The 15,151-nt window shown below is 36.1% G+C and overlaps 1 long non-coding RNA gene across 1 annotated transcript; it reads left to right on the top strand.

Annotated features, from left to right (window-relative positions):
• Positions 1 to 1,146: 1,146 nt before the first annotated feature.
• On the top strand, positions 1,147 to 3,504 carry LOC118752416. The gene is made up of 2 exons (XR_004994675.1): positions 1,147 to 1,395; positions 3,212 to 3,504. It is a non-coding gene; the product is annotated as an uncharacterized LOC118752416 (long non-coding RNA).
• The last annotated feature ends 11,647 nt before the right edge of the window (positions 3,505 to 15,151 follow it).

Here is a 15,151-nt window from a genome sequence, read left to right on the forward strand (position 1 = left end):
ACATGGCATTTTCTTAAATGGCATAAATTGTTTGTCATTTAAAGGCCTAGTTTAAATTCGGCATAAACCGTACATCACTTTTCGATAGGTCTGAGAAATTAATTAACAAAAAAATAAAAAACAAAACAGTCGTTATTTACTCAGTGAGATTCGAACTTGCGTACCTCAATATACCGTGCAAACTCTTGCTGTTAAACTTGAAATTGTGGTCGTTGCTGTGATATCTACTTTTAAGTATTAGAATTATTTGAGCGAACCCTTCATTTAAAGTGAAAGTACATAACGTCCATTGCGTCACCGTCAGTTTCAACGGTGCTTATGCGTTAAGTCACAAACTATCCGTTTTAAATTTGCGTCCGTAAAATCAAAAACTCACTGCTACTCTTTGCAAAAATTTGTTTGTACTTTGCACTTCTATTATCTTTTCTTCCATCATAACTATTTTAAATATGAAAACAAAACACATTAGTTGTAACTTCACGCAAACACATAAGCAAAGTTAAAAGTTGAGTTAATTTGTGCGTCACCGCCTCCGCCAGCTTTGTGCATTGAACTTACTTCATACAAATACACCGATACAACTTTTTTGACAACTGACGGTGAATGTGACGCAAGGGATGTTAAGTTATAGTTTGGTTCAACGAAAACTTTTTGAAGGCCAATTTTGGTGACAAAAGACGAACTGTCGAGATAAGGGCCATCATCCTCCGCGTGTTAGCCCCCCATCTCTTCTCACTCGGAGATTTGATATAAAATCATCTCTTGTAATAGTTGTGAATTTTTGAATATGGAAAGATGTTCTAATTTTATTTTCAACACTGTACTTACGCACCACGGTTAGCGGACATCCGCATGAAAAATTCTCGCAACTGCGCTGGAGTTTTAGGATGTATTCTCATCGTACAATGTATGTATGTAGATGCAAAACATCTGCTGGAAGCCCGATTTTTATAAATAGCATCGCGTGTAATTAATATTGCCTTTGTATTTGTGTATGTCGAACTATACAATTTAAGTATCTTATGCATAAGTATCAACGTGCCAATAGTACGCACTACGTATGTGTATACATATGAAGGTGAATACATGAGTATATACTATGTAGAAACACATGCATTTGTCTATATACAAAGTAGACATTCTCTCGAATCATTGGCACATATCTCCACCCATTTCGAAATGAAATTTTGAAATAATTCAAAGAACAACTCTATTCTCTTCCAATAGATGACGGAGAAGGTCATGTTGGTACTGTTTGTGAGATTGGACGCTCTGGATCGACACACTCACCTGAAAATACGGTTGTAATTAATTGGGATTCTGGACATAGAACAAATTATCGTGTTGGCTACCAAAATCAATACGATTTAATTATTGTTGATAACGCACAAGTTGGTAAGTAGTCGCGGCGGCAATTAAGCAACAAGATAATTTTCATGTGTAAAATTTTTATTACATTTTTTACATATGTATATGTATGTATAACTAAAAAATATATGTACATACATACAAGAAATAACGGCGACAAATGTCAACGAGGTCGTACTCGTGCATGCACCAACATAACTGTAACATTTAAATCTCGTTGGATTCTCTACTTAATCTAGTTATCAGTCATTTAGTTATCAGTGTTCATCTCGTTCCCTAATTAAAAGTTTTGAAATGTTGAACAAAAGAAGTGCTATTTTGGAATTGCATCGCCAAGAAATATGACAATGTGAAATTGTTCGGTTGCTCGACGTTCCTCGCCAAACTGTTTCCAATTCAGCGGTTCAATGAACTTGACCATGAAGGTGATCGTCTGGGACGTGAAAGAAAACGAACTGCCAATACACCAAGGAAACGCCAGATAATTAAAAAGCGAGTTCAGCGAAATTCAAGGCTTTCAATGAGAAAGATTCCCCGCGAAACTGGTATTGGTCGTGAAACTGTTCGTCAAATTGCGAAGAAGGAGCTTCGCATTAAGCCGTACAAAATTCCAAGAGCGCAGTTGCCGCAAACGCTCACTGGGAAAAAATTCTTTTTGCACAATCGTCAAAATGATAGGATCTGGTCGACACACGCTCCTGGTTCATCACACATCATCGAGCACCGCCAAAATCCCAAATCTGTGATGGTTTGGGCTGGAATTTGTTCATCCCGCAAAACACCTCTGATTTTCGTGGATCAGGGGGTTAAAATCAATAGGGAAGTTTACCGTTGCAACATTTTGGAGGCTGTGGTACTTCTTTGAGCCCAAGAGCATTTTGGCGAACAGGAATGGACATTCCAACAGGACTTGCTCACAGGGCATCAGAAATTCAAGACTGGTGCAAAGAAAATTTTCCGAACGTTATCACAACTGCAGAGTGCCCACCGTACTCACCAGATCTTAATCCCATGGATTACAGAATTTGGTAACTTTTGGAGGCCAGGGCTTGTGCTAAACCACACAAAAGTTTGGAGTCCCTAAAGCAATCACGGCGCCGTGAATAGGATCTTATTTCGCTAGAGGAGCTGCGGCGTGTGGCCGAAAATTTTACAAAACGTTTAAAGCTCTGCGTTGGTGCTAAGGGAGGCCACTTTAAAGTCGGTTTAAACACAAATTAGTAATGCCTAGTACTATTGTAATTATACATAAGTCGTTTCTTTAAATTTTGCAAAATTAACAGAAAAATATGCAAAAATGCTTGTCCCCGTTATTTCTTGTCACCCTGTAGTATGCACGATGTTAGCGAACAAAGGTGGCGCGTTACGCAAACTGCTACTTTGGTTTTGCCAACTTTGTTAATTCTTAAGTAAAAGTAAACAGCGCCTCACAAATTTTAAAGCACTGAAATTCACTAATACTTTAAAAAATCACCATTTTTTAACATTTTCTGTATTAAATCTTTTTATAAATCATATATGTACATATTTTTACAATTTAACACAAATAAACTACGTTTCCTATCGAAAAACTGAAAATAAGGAAAATTTACTGTTTGGTAGTTTCTTTTATCTCCTATTCGTTTACTTTTACTGGAGAAATGTCATCGCCGACGAGATTGCGCAATTTTGCATTCTATTTATCATTCTTGCATAGTACGTTGATTTCTTCCTCTTTTTCGTATCACTTTTATTCGCGGATATCAACAGTAATAAAAATATTTAAATTCCTGTGCTTTTACCACTGATTAATTTGTATAATTTTTTATAAATTTTTAACAAAGATTTCAATTGCATATTTCAGGTGTACGCCATTCGAATGTTGTTTGTGATGGCTGCTCTAAGCCGGGAATAGCTGGCATTGTTTTTAAATGCGCCCAGTGTTCGAACTACCATCTCTGTGCTTATTGTTATGGTGCGGATTTGCACGAAACGGATCATTCATTCATTCGTTACACAACGCCTACATCGCTAGGGTATGTTTGAATTGTTTCAGTTAATATTATTTTATTGATTTGACTAATTAACAACCTATAAGTTGATTAACGGGTTATAACTAAAAATCTGCACTAATTAAAAAAAACAAATCAATTAAAATTCTGGGAGCTCTTAATATTTATTTTATTTTATTTATTTATTTATTTAAGGGGGAACAGTGTTTGTACATGTAAGACAATAATCTTTTAATAGTACATGAACTTAATTAAGTAACATATTATTGAATTTATTATTCTATACATATCGTGACTAGACACGAATAAAGGCGCGAGCTCAAAGTTTTACCGCGAAAAAAGACGCATAACAAAACTTCAACGAAGAAAGACTCTTTAACATGTTGACGACGAAGAAAGACGCTTAGCTTTTTTCGCCGTCAACTAGGCTACGCATCTTTCTTCGCCGAAGTTTTCTTAACCGTCGTCAAAACACTAGCACTTTATTACCAACGACCACATCCTCGAATTTCGTGCTTCTCCTTTAATAGCTTTAAAATAATGCCGGCCAAAACGTTCACATTGTGCTGTTTCGCCTGCGTATTTTCACACCAACGCTAACGATGTGTATGCACGAAGTTATGCTTTCGCTTCTCACGCGCTTGGCGCACACACTTTAATATTCGTGTGGTCGGCACTTCTTTAAAACATAAAAATAATTAAAAGGGCATTTTCAATATCATTTCGTCCTTCTGAACAAAAAAAATAATATTTCTTTTTCATTTTACCCGGCTTCGCTGCGCTGTATTGTTACTCCCTCCCAAAACTCTTATGGCTTCATTCATAAAAAATAAAATAGATTTGAAGAGTTTTATGAAATGAGATTTTCAAACAAGTTTTCGAAACATACTTTATTTTTTATGAAACATACTTTTTATGAATAAGGGTGTTAGTTTCAATACTTTCGAAGGTACTTAATCCTGGAAATTTGTTTTATACTCTTATAACTCGATTCTACGTATCGTACGCTTTCTTCAAAGATGTATTTATTCCGTATTTACCTTATCTTATCACCAGAATAAAATTTTTCAAATAGGTGGTAACAAGCTACAAAAATATTTTCGGCAGTAAACTTTCTTAAACCCCTTTACTTTGATACCTGTGTTGTAACGTTTAATTTATTTTATCAATTTAATAATTGAATAAAATTTGTCAAACAGGTAGCAACCCTCCTCACAATTTTTTTTTGTAGTCAGCTTTCCTAAACCTCTTTAGTTTGATACCCATATTGCAATATTTAATTTATCTTATCGATTAAATTAAATTAAAATTTTCAAACAGGTGGCAACCTTCCACAAAGATATTTTCGACTGTTAGCATTCTTAAACCTCTTGCTATTATTGGCCATATTGCAATATCTAGTTTATCTTATCAATTTTAAAACTGCAATTTTCAAACAGGTGGCTACTATCTAATTTCTAATTTTTCCTATGTTTTTAGTTGGACCTTGGTGAAAGCTACATTAGATTCCATGCATTAGTTTTCGAATGATGCACGTACAAACATACAGACAGACAGACAAAAATTCTAAGGGCCCTTTTCCCAAGTAACCTGTAACTTTGAAGCTCACTTTATATTTAAAGGTTGCATTAAAATTTATGATTGTGTCTAAAGTAAAGCATTTTATTATCGGTTTTACCCTGGGATTCAGTAATTCAGTCGCATCTTAAGTCACTAAATTTGAGATTAGCAATTAGTGACTATTTTTGTGACTTGAGACGATTGGGATATTCAGAAGGAGAGTCACAAAAAGTTCACCAAAAATTTGTGGTGAAATCAAACACAGACAATCAACTGATAGTGTTTATGTATGCCTTTTGCCCGCGCCGCTCAAAGAGTCTCAATGGCCGAGTGGTCAAAGCATTAGGCTGGCAGCTCGCTTCCCTTGAGGTCACTGTGTGCGTGCGAACAAGCGGTCCGGTTGAATGAAGCTTTCGCAGCCTACTAAAGCAGAGCGTGTATGTATATGCGAATATGCCCGCCGGGCAGGCGCCGCCCTGGTCTGCTTTAAATATAAAGTGAGCTTTGAAGTTAATGGTTACATATGTATGTGGGGCAAAATTTGCCAAGTGTCACAAGTTTTCTTAAAATTCTTATCTCAAGTCACACTTATGATAGAGAATCAGTAGTAGCAGTTTTTGAGATATAGCCACATTTCGCGTTTTTGAGATCCTAAAAAAGTCTACTCACTTAATTGCAATGTTCTTTGGATGTAGTTGGCCAATCTTAAATTTCTTTTTGTATTAGTAAAGAATTTTAAATTTGCTCTCAACTGCATCAACGTATTTCTTTATCGTCTTGATAGCATTATCTAATGCAAACGCGACGTTGAGGATACAAATATTACAATTTTATGTACATATCGTCGTTTAAAGTACAAAACCGCGTATCAACAAAATGCAAAACCGCGTATGTGAGGTTGCATAAATTATTTTCTAGAAAGTAAAAACACTCATATTTCAAAATGGTTCTCTGATTTATAAAGCAATCACATTTCTGACTAGTATATTTCAGGACGAAGGGATAAGGATTGAGCCAAGAGCTTATGTAAGCAAATCAAATTTTTGGCAGCAAACGTCAGTTACGCAGTTTTGCAGAATGATGATACGCGGTTTTGTACTTTAAACAACGATATGTACCTTAGGGCGTATGGGAGATTTTTTCGACTATGCGCGTATTATGGCACAGAAAAATTCTATGTGTAATTCTAAGCGAATTTTCCGAAGAAACCATGGGTCAAAATCAATTTGGAGTTTGCCAAATTGCGAAAATAGGTTTCTTAGCATTTTGCTGTAGTGTAGAGGAATCCATTTTTAACCGACTTCCAAAAAAGGAGGAGGTTATCAGTTCCTCGGAATATATTTTTTTTTTATGTATGTTACCGCATAACTTTGGACCACGTCAACCGATTTCGGTAATTCTGCATTGGAAAAGGTAGTGTCTCAGAGGTGGTCCCATACTAATCTGGTTTAGATCCGATCTTTGGATCATGAAATATATACAGTGACGAGCAAAACTGTAACATGGTGTAACACTTTTTATTTCAGCCACGGCAGGGGCGCACCCAGGAATATATTTTAGGGGGGGGGGGGGGGTTTATATTTCTGAAGATATATCACCGGAAAATACTGAAAATTTGCTTGATAATACGCTCTTTAAAATACATTTATGCAAGTTTTATGTACAGTATGTAATAAATAAATAAACGTTTTAAAATTCATAAACTGCACTTTATTTACATAAGATTAACAGAACTCAAACACTTTTAACCGACTTCAAAAAAGGGGAGGTTATCAATTCGCCGGAATACATAACTTTTTTACCACGTGAACCGATTTCAATAATCCTTTTTTTATTGGAAAGATGGTACCTCAAGGTAATTTGGTTTAGAGATCCGATGATTGGATCATGAAGAAATTAAAGGTACCCCCAAATTTGTATATGAGAATTGAAGTCGGTTGTGTTCTTTCCTTAAAAACTACTTGTTTAATAAAAAGTTCTATAAACTCAAGATGCGCTCAACTTTCAAAAGTACCTAATAAAAAAATTTAAAAAAGAGTCAGTAAAAATAAATTTATTGATTCCATGAATTTTTGCACTTTTATGTTCATTTTTTCGATTTCTGGTTTCTGGTTTTCGATAGATGGTGATTTTTCACGATTGCTAAATTTTTTTAATATTTCGAGTTCCGAAAAAATTAACTGAACTCTCAAGAAAAACGAAAAATTCATATAAAACGACGGACGAGAAATGGAAAAGAAATTTTCTTCTACCAAATTTTCATAAATCAGTTTGCAGCTCTCAAGAAAAAAATGCTCGTATATTTATTTCCTCATGAAAATTTACAGCAAAAGCAAAGCGCTTTTTCAGCAACAGAAATTATAATAAATATTTCTTATAATTTCCTTGAGAGCTGGATTCTTAGCTTTAAGATATAGTTTGTATTTGAGGTTATTAGCTTTAGGGGGGGTTTGAACCCCAAAACCCACCCCTTGTGTGCGCTAATGAGCCACCGCTATATTTCCAAGTTCTAACGACTTTCATCCTTTTGTTGTATATTCTTGTTGGTACATCCTCACTCCCTCTATCATAACGATTTGAAGTCAATACAACAACAATAAAAAACAGCAGACAAAAATTTAAATTAAGGCAAATGTTACAGTTTTTCGCTCACTCTCAGTTTTACCGTTATCTTTTACTTAGTTGGAAGGCAGATGACTTTTCTGTATTGTAATTTATTGAAGAAGTGATCACCAGTAAATAATATGGTTAATCCGGAACCATAAATTTAAATAATAGATTTACTGCGGAAAGGCGAGACCGCAGGAAAAGTGGCAAAAAATTGTGGAGTTTGCTACTTGAAAATGTTAAGACTGAGAAGAAATATAGCCTAAAGTGTTCCCAAGGAAAAAGGAAGTCTGTCAAAAAATATTACAGTCCGACAGAAGCGCTTAAGGTATTGAACTTTAATGCAAATCAGTAGACATCGAGGCGAAGAATTGCCAAATTGAGCGCAAAGGCATCATAAAAGAAGAAAAATTTGATCAAAATACATGTGCGATTGTGGCAGCATTTTGCTGTATCGCACGAAAACCGGACCGTTGCCTATTGGTATATGTTAGGCCTTTCAGAATGCAATAAAAACACATTTGTAAGTTGCAATTGAAGGGGTTATTTGGTCTGATAAGACTAAATTAATCGCTTTTAATTAGATGGCCGGGCATGGTATTGGATGAAAGACCCAAATTAAGCCCACGCGCCTCATGTAAGGCAAACTGTGAATCACAGTGGTCGGTCAATAATAGTTTGGGGTTGTATGTCAAAAATATTGTTGATCCGTTAGTACGCATTATGCTTAAGGAACAGTATCTGTTGATATTTCAACAAAATTTGCAAGATTTAGACGAAAAAATCAGAGTTTCTGCTAAAAAATCACCCAAAACACACTGGTCATGTTCGCAAAGACTGGATACAAAAGCGAAAATTTGCTAATTTGAAATGACCTCCACAATTCGCGGACATGAATCTCATCGAAAATTTGCGAAATCAACTAAAAGCACAGTGATGTAATGTGGAACGATTTTCCGTCATCCCTTGTCAAATTTGGTTTGGAGACAAACCACTTTCGGCGTTGTGCCATCTTCAGTGTCATTTTTCGTTCTGAATAGTTTCTGTTTGTCTGTCACTGTTTATAGCCGTGTTAAATCGTCGTTGGTTCATAGTTAGGTACTTCTCAGCGGATTATATTCTTTCGTTCAACCAGTAGTTTCAGTTCTGTGTGTACATCCTCAGGTAGAAATTAGTTGCTCACCTCTTTTTTGATTAATTGTTGCATGGATGGAGTAAGCACAGCTTACTAAGTCCGTCCAACGGAGTACATGAGCTGTGAAAGCAAACTAAGGATATGTGGGAAGATATACCTCCAGAATTTTTACAGAGATACAAATAAGGTATGCCAAATCGCATCCAGGAACTAAAAAAGCAAAAGGGTACTGAACATTGTGTTAATAGTTCTTTTTTTCGTGAAAATTGTTAAAAAGTTAATTTACATTTTTGACTGCTTGACTTCAAATCATTATGAGAGAGGAAGTACAGGTGTACTAATAAGAATATATAACAAAAGTATGAAAGTCGTTACAGCTTAGAAAGATAGCGAGGGCTGAAGTAAAAAGTGTTACACCTTGTTACAGTTTCGCCCGTCACTGTATATATATATATATATATATATATATATATATATATATATATATATATTTTTTATATGAGAATTGAAGTCGGTTTTGTTTTTTGCTAAAAATTACTCTTCTCTGTTCTCTTAACCTTTTCTTAAAACTTCCATCAGAGGGCACAACAGGTGAAAATTTTCACATTTTCTTCGCAACCTATTTTCGCAATTTAGTAAACTCCAAATTGATTTTAGACCAATGGTTTCTTACGCAAATTTGCTTGGAGTTACACGTAGAATCTTTCTATGCTTTACGCGCATAGTTAAAAAAAATTTGCCCCCTAATGTACCTCCATATACATACATATGTACGTATATGGTATTGAGATCAAATTGAGATATCCACATGTATAGTGGGGGCAAAAATCACAAAATTTCATTATAATGTGATATGTTAAGTGCAAGTTTAAATTATCTTAAAATTCGCGTTTATTTTTTATTTATTTTTTTTTTGCTGGCGGTGACCAAAGCTGGTTACCATTACATTTCAATTACGGTTGCTTAATGGTAAATGTTAAATTATATACGATTACGATTACTTTGATTGTAATCTTAAAAATTTAAGGGCTAACATTGCTGTAATCTTAATCACGAAATACATGATTATGAATACTGTAATTATGATCCTAAAAAATGTATGATTACACTTACAGTAATTGTAATTATGAAAATTACGATTACGAACACTTTAACTATAATCCTAAATATATTATGATTACAATTAATGTAATCGTAATTAAGAAAATATTGATTGCGATTACTGATATTCTGTAGAGGTTTAGTAGTTAAGCAAATTAGCGGAACTTTCGCCGAAAAGTATGTAAAATTAAGTTAAAGTCGAAGTAATAATGTAAATCAAAATCAACTTTTTTTGAAAGTACTGCGACCACAGTAACTATGTTTTCTGATAGCCAGGCAGCTATCAAAACACTTAATTGTGGCAAATCTACATCGAAGATTGTCATGGAGTGTAGACGTACTCTGAATGAGCTGCCAAGGAGTTACTCTACTCAAGTTGTATGTGTGCCAGGTCATAGGGACATACCGGGCAACTGTGTTGCAGACGAGCTGGCTCGGATAGGAACCCTACTGTCTGCGATCAGTACCACTTGTAATGAGGGCATTCCGCTATCTTCTTGTAAACTCTGGCTGCAGAATAACTTCATAGAACGGGCAAATACAAGATGGTCTGCGGAGCCCACGTGCAGGATAGTAAGACACATCTGGCCTAGGTTAGATAAACGTTGATCTCGCCCTCTCTTTCGTTTGGAGCGACCAATGGGCATGTTATTGGAGTTCTCACCAGGCACTGCCTTATGGCAACCCACGTTGCCAGGATGGGTTTGCAGTCAAACGATTACCGTCGTAGCTGCTGCGATGAGGATGAAATCGAAAGCGTGTAGCATTACTTATGTCACTGTTCCACTTTGGTAAGGGCTCGTCGACGCTCGCTTCTCCGCTATTCTTTTGAGTGTCTGGCTGAACTGGACTCAGCCAGTATCTACGGTTTTGTGCGCTTCATCAGAGCTTTAAATTGGTTCCATTTTTGAGGTAAGAGGAGGGACGCTAGGAGTCTCACCTATGACATCACAATGGGCCCATGGAGGCCTAAGGGCTGTTTTCACCATCTCTGGTTAATACTAATCCCCAGTTAAACATTGTTACCGACGTTACCGACCCAATGTGAAGTGAATGGAGTAAGTACCGTCGGTAACGATGTTTAACTGGGGATTAGTGTTAACCAGAGATGGTGAAAACGGCCCTAAGTGTGCCCTTTTCCTGTACGGGATGGAGGCAGCCAGGATAACCTAACCTAACCAACCGAACCTAACTGCGACCACAGGTCTGTGTAGAATATTACAACAATTCCAAACTACGCGAATTCATAACGCAGAACCATGTTGGTGTATAAAAATCAATATTTGCTCGAAGCGAAACTAATTTCTCGATTACTGTAATCGTAATCATGAAATGCATGATTCTTCTCCTTTTTTTGGCGCTGTAGCCGCCTAAGCGATTTTGGCCGAGTTCAGCAAAACACGCCAGTCGTTTCTCCTCTGTGCCAACTGACGCCAATTGGAAACGCCAAGTGAAGCCAAGTCCTTCTCCACCTGATCTTTCCATCGCAGTGGGGGCCTCCCTCTTTCTCTGCTACCACCAGCGGGTTCCGAGTTGAATACTTTCAGAGCTGGAGCGTCGGTGTCCATTCGAACGACATGACCAAGCCAGCGGAGCCGCTGTATGTTAACTCGCTGCACTATGTCCATATCGTTGTAAAGCTCATACAGCTCATCGTTGACATTATTATCGGTGTTAAAGCTGGTTCCCAAGTAAACGAAATTCTCTACTTTCTCGAAATTGTAACTGTCAACAGTGACGAGGGTGCCAAGGCGCGAATGTGCTGACTGTTGTTTTGATGACAGGAGATACTTCGTCTTGTCCTCGTTTACCAGCAGACCCATTCGCTTTGCTTCCCTATCCAACTTGGAAAAGGCAGAACAGACTTCGCGGTTTTTGTTTCCGATGACGTCGATGTCATCGGCATAAGCCAGAAATTGCACGCTCTTGTAGTAAATTGTTCCTGAGCGGTTCAGTTCTGCAGCTCTTATTATCTTCTCCAACATCAGATTAAAGAAGTCACATGAAAGGGAGTCGCCCTGTCTGAAACCCCGTTTTGTGGCGAACGGCTCGGAGAGGTCTTTCCCAATTCTTACGGAGCTGGTGGTATTGCTCAACGTCATTTTACACAGCCGTATGAGTTTTGAGGGGATGCCAAATTCAGAGATAGCGGCGTATAGGCAACTCCTTTTAGTGCTGTCAAAAGCGGCTTTAAAGTCGACAAATAGGTGGTGAGTTTTCTCGCGGGTCTTTTCCAAGATTTGGCGTATTTTTAATACCTGGTACCTGGAAATGCGTGATTGCGAATACTTTAATTGTAATCCTAAAAATTTAACGATTACGACTACTGTAATCGTAATCCGAATTTTAATGATTACAATTACTGTAATTGGAATCTTACAATTTTTGCATTATGATTATTGTAATCGTAATCATAAAAAATACGATTACAGTAGCCGTAATCATTAAATTGTAAGGCTTAAAATTACCGTATTCGCAATCAAGCATGTTATAATTACAATTACTGTAATCGTAATACTGAAAATTTTCGGGATTACCAATTACAGTAATCGTTATCCTAAGTAATCAAGATGTAATCGTAATTATAAAGCATTTTCTTCCATATAAAAACATTTCAAGCATTTTTATATGGCCGAAATTAAAACTCACGGAGTTCATTAAACTCAGAAATGTTTGGAGTTTTACCATGCGGGTTGCATTGTTAGACAAACTTGTTTATTGCAAAACTTGAAAAATGCTTTAGTAGATATTGAACCGAACCAAACCATTTTTTGTAGTGGTTTTCGGTTCGGTTTTGGCATTTCAAAATAAAAATGGTCGGGTTCATGTTTCGGTTCGAAGCCTAAAAAAAGCGACGGTTCGGTTCAAAACCGGTTTTCAGCCCCGGTAGAAAAAAATTCTTTTACATTGGTTACCAGTAACCATGGAGTTTGAACAAAATGCTGCCATACAATTTTTTTCCCTGTACACTTGCCGAATTTCGCCCCATGTATAGATTGCACTAATTTTTTTAAATAAGTTTTTGAAATTTCAATGTCCTTTTAACAAAAAATCCTGACTCCAGAGAGTAAAATTTCAAGCGCAGTTTTACTGTATTTGGCCCCCTAGTTTTGCCAGTATGTATATTATTTTTTCGTATTCCCAAATTTTTTTGTTTTTGTTGCACGGTGTTACAATTTAATTGAACAAACCTTTATATTAAATACATGGTATAAATTACACAGGTTTACAACAAAAAAAAATTCTGCATATAGAGCCAAACTTCTATATCCCTATGTTATTCGCTGAATGCGAATCCGAGGTCTGTTAACGTCCATCATGTCGGGTTCGAGGTCATTTAAAGGTCAAATAGCGAAAAATTCAATAAATAAACCTGAGAACTCATATAAGTATATGGGGTTTTCGACTCGCTGAACCAGAATCCGAGACCCGTTAACCTCCACAATGTCAGATTCGAGGTCATTCGGGGGTCAAATAGGAAAACAATATGTTCAAGAAAGTTAAAATTTCATATACATAATTTTTTGTTGTCGCTTAATCCGAATATGGGGATCCCTTTATTCTTCAATGTCTTCTAGAGGTCATGCCAAGGTCAAATTCAGAAGAATTGTATTGAGTTTTCAGGTTTATTCAATGAATTTTTCTATTTTTTCATTCTAATTATAATTATATACATATGTAAGCTGACCAACCGTCCTCTTTTGAGGAGGATTGTCCTCCTCAAACGTGACTTGTCCTCCTCCAAAATATTGTCCTTCTCTGTCCTCCTTTTGAGCAAAAATGTCCTCCTTGTCCTCCTTTTCAAGTTTTATAGCAGTGAAGAAATTTAAAAAAAATTCTTTCAGAATGTTATTTGTTTTTGTTATTTTTATGGCCTTATAACAATTATATTCAACAATTTTTATGAGCTTGAGGCCGTTTTTAGTGAAAACTTATTGTGGAAAAGCAACAATAATTTGAAAAAATGGTAGAAGTGATAGCTATTTCGGAAATCATCACATTTCCTCATCAGACTTATTTCAGTAGGATTCGAACCGACGATCACCACTGACTCAGCCAGTAGCCTACGCACTGTGCTAAGTTTGTCTTGTTAATTCTTGTTGCTTATTTTCCACTATTTCACTTTGCTAAGCCAACTACAATCAAACGCAGCTATTCCGCTGCAAATCTCTTGATCATGTGGTTGTTGGTTTTGTTTGTTTTTGTTAATATTTCTATTATTAGAATGTTTAACTTTTAGGTGTGCTTGTCCTTAAGTTATTTGTTTTTTTTTTATTTTTATGGCCTTATAACAATTATATTCAACAATTTGTATGAGCTTGAGGCCGTTTTTAGTGAAAACTTATTGTGGAAAAGCAACAATAATTAGAAAAAATGGTAGAAGTGATAGCTATTTCGGAAATCACCACATTTCCTCATCAGACTTCTTTCAGTAGGATTCGAACCGACGATCACCACTGACTCAGCCAGTTGCCTACGCACTGTGCTAAGTTTGTCTTGTGAATTCTTGTTGCTTATTTTCCACTATTTCACTTTGCTAAGCCAACTACAATCAAGCGCAGCTATTCCGCTGCAATTCACTTGATCATGTGGTTGTTGGATTTGTTGGTTTTTGTTAATATTTAGAGATAGATATCGGGACCCACGGGACCCGCGGTACAATTCTGAAAAATGTCGGGATGGGCGGGTTCGGGACTTAAAAATCGAATTTCTGGATGAGCGGGGTCGGGATTAAATATTTAGTCCCGTGCCCATCTCTAGTATCAACCCAAATGGCTTTGAAAAGGCTTTATAACTTAACTACGTATAGGAGAATTGCCACATGTTACAAACAATGTCATTCAATTTTAATTGAAGGAATTTGGTAAGTGAATAAGGTATCGCTATATGGGTGTCATACAAAAGAGGTTTAAGAAGGTAGTAGTTTGGAAATATTTAGAATAGGGTTGCCACCTATTTTAGAAGTCTAATCGAACTATTTTATATTAACGATGGATGTCAAATGAAAGAGCTTCAAGAAATACTTAGTTTGACAATTTAGAACATTTTTGATGTGTTTGAGGGTTGCCCAGTTTAAAGGGCTAAACTAAAATTATTTAATAAGTTAAATGCATTACTAACCGATGGTTTTCAATGGAAATGGGTTTAAAATCCTTTATTTAAGAACTATATTTAGGAGGGTTGCCGCGTGTTTAAAAAATGAATTTCCACTTAATTCATCACTTACTTGAAATATTTATAACAATGTCAGACGAAAAATATTTAAGGAAATTTTATTTCGAAAATAATTTTTAAGAGGGTTGCCGCCTGTTTTGGAAGTGTATTTCGTTTAATTATACATAAGTGACATGAAATTTTAAAATATGGTAATCAAAAGAACGAGTGTTAA

This window comes from Rhagoletis pomonella, unplaced genomic scaffold, assembly GCF_013731165.1.
Source record: "Rhagoletis pomonella isolate Grant_MI unplaced genomic scaffold, Rhpom_1.0 Rhpom_scaffold_01484, whole genome shotgun sequence".
NCBI classification, from domain to species: Eukaryota; Metazoa; Arthropoda; class Insecta; order Diptera; family Tephritidae; genus Rhagoletis; species Rhagoletis pomonella.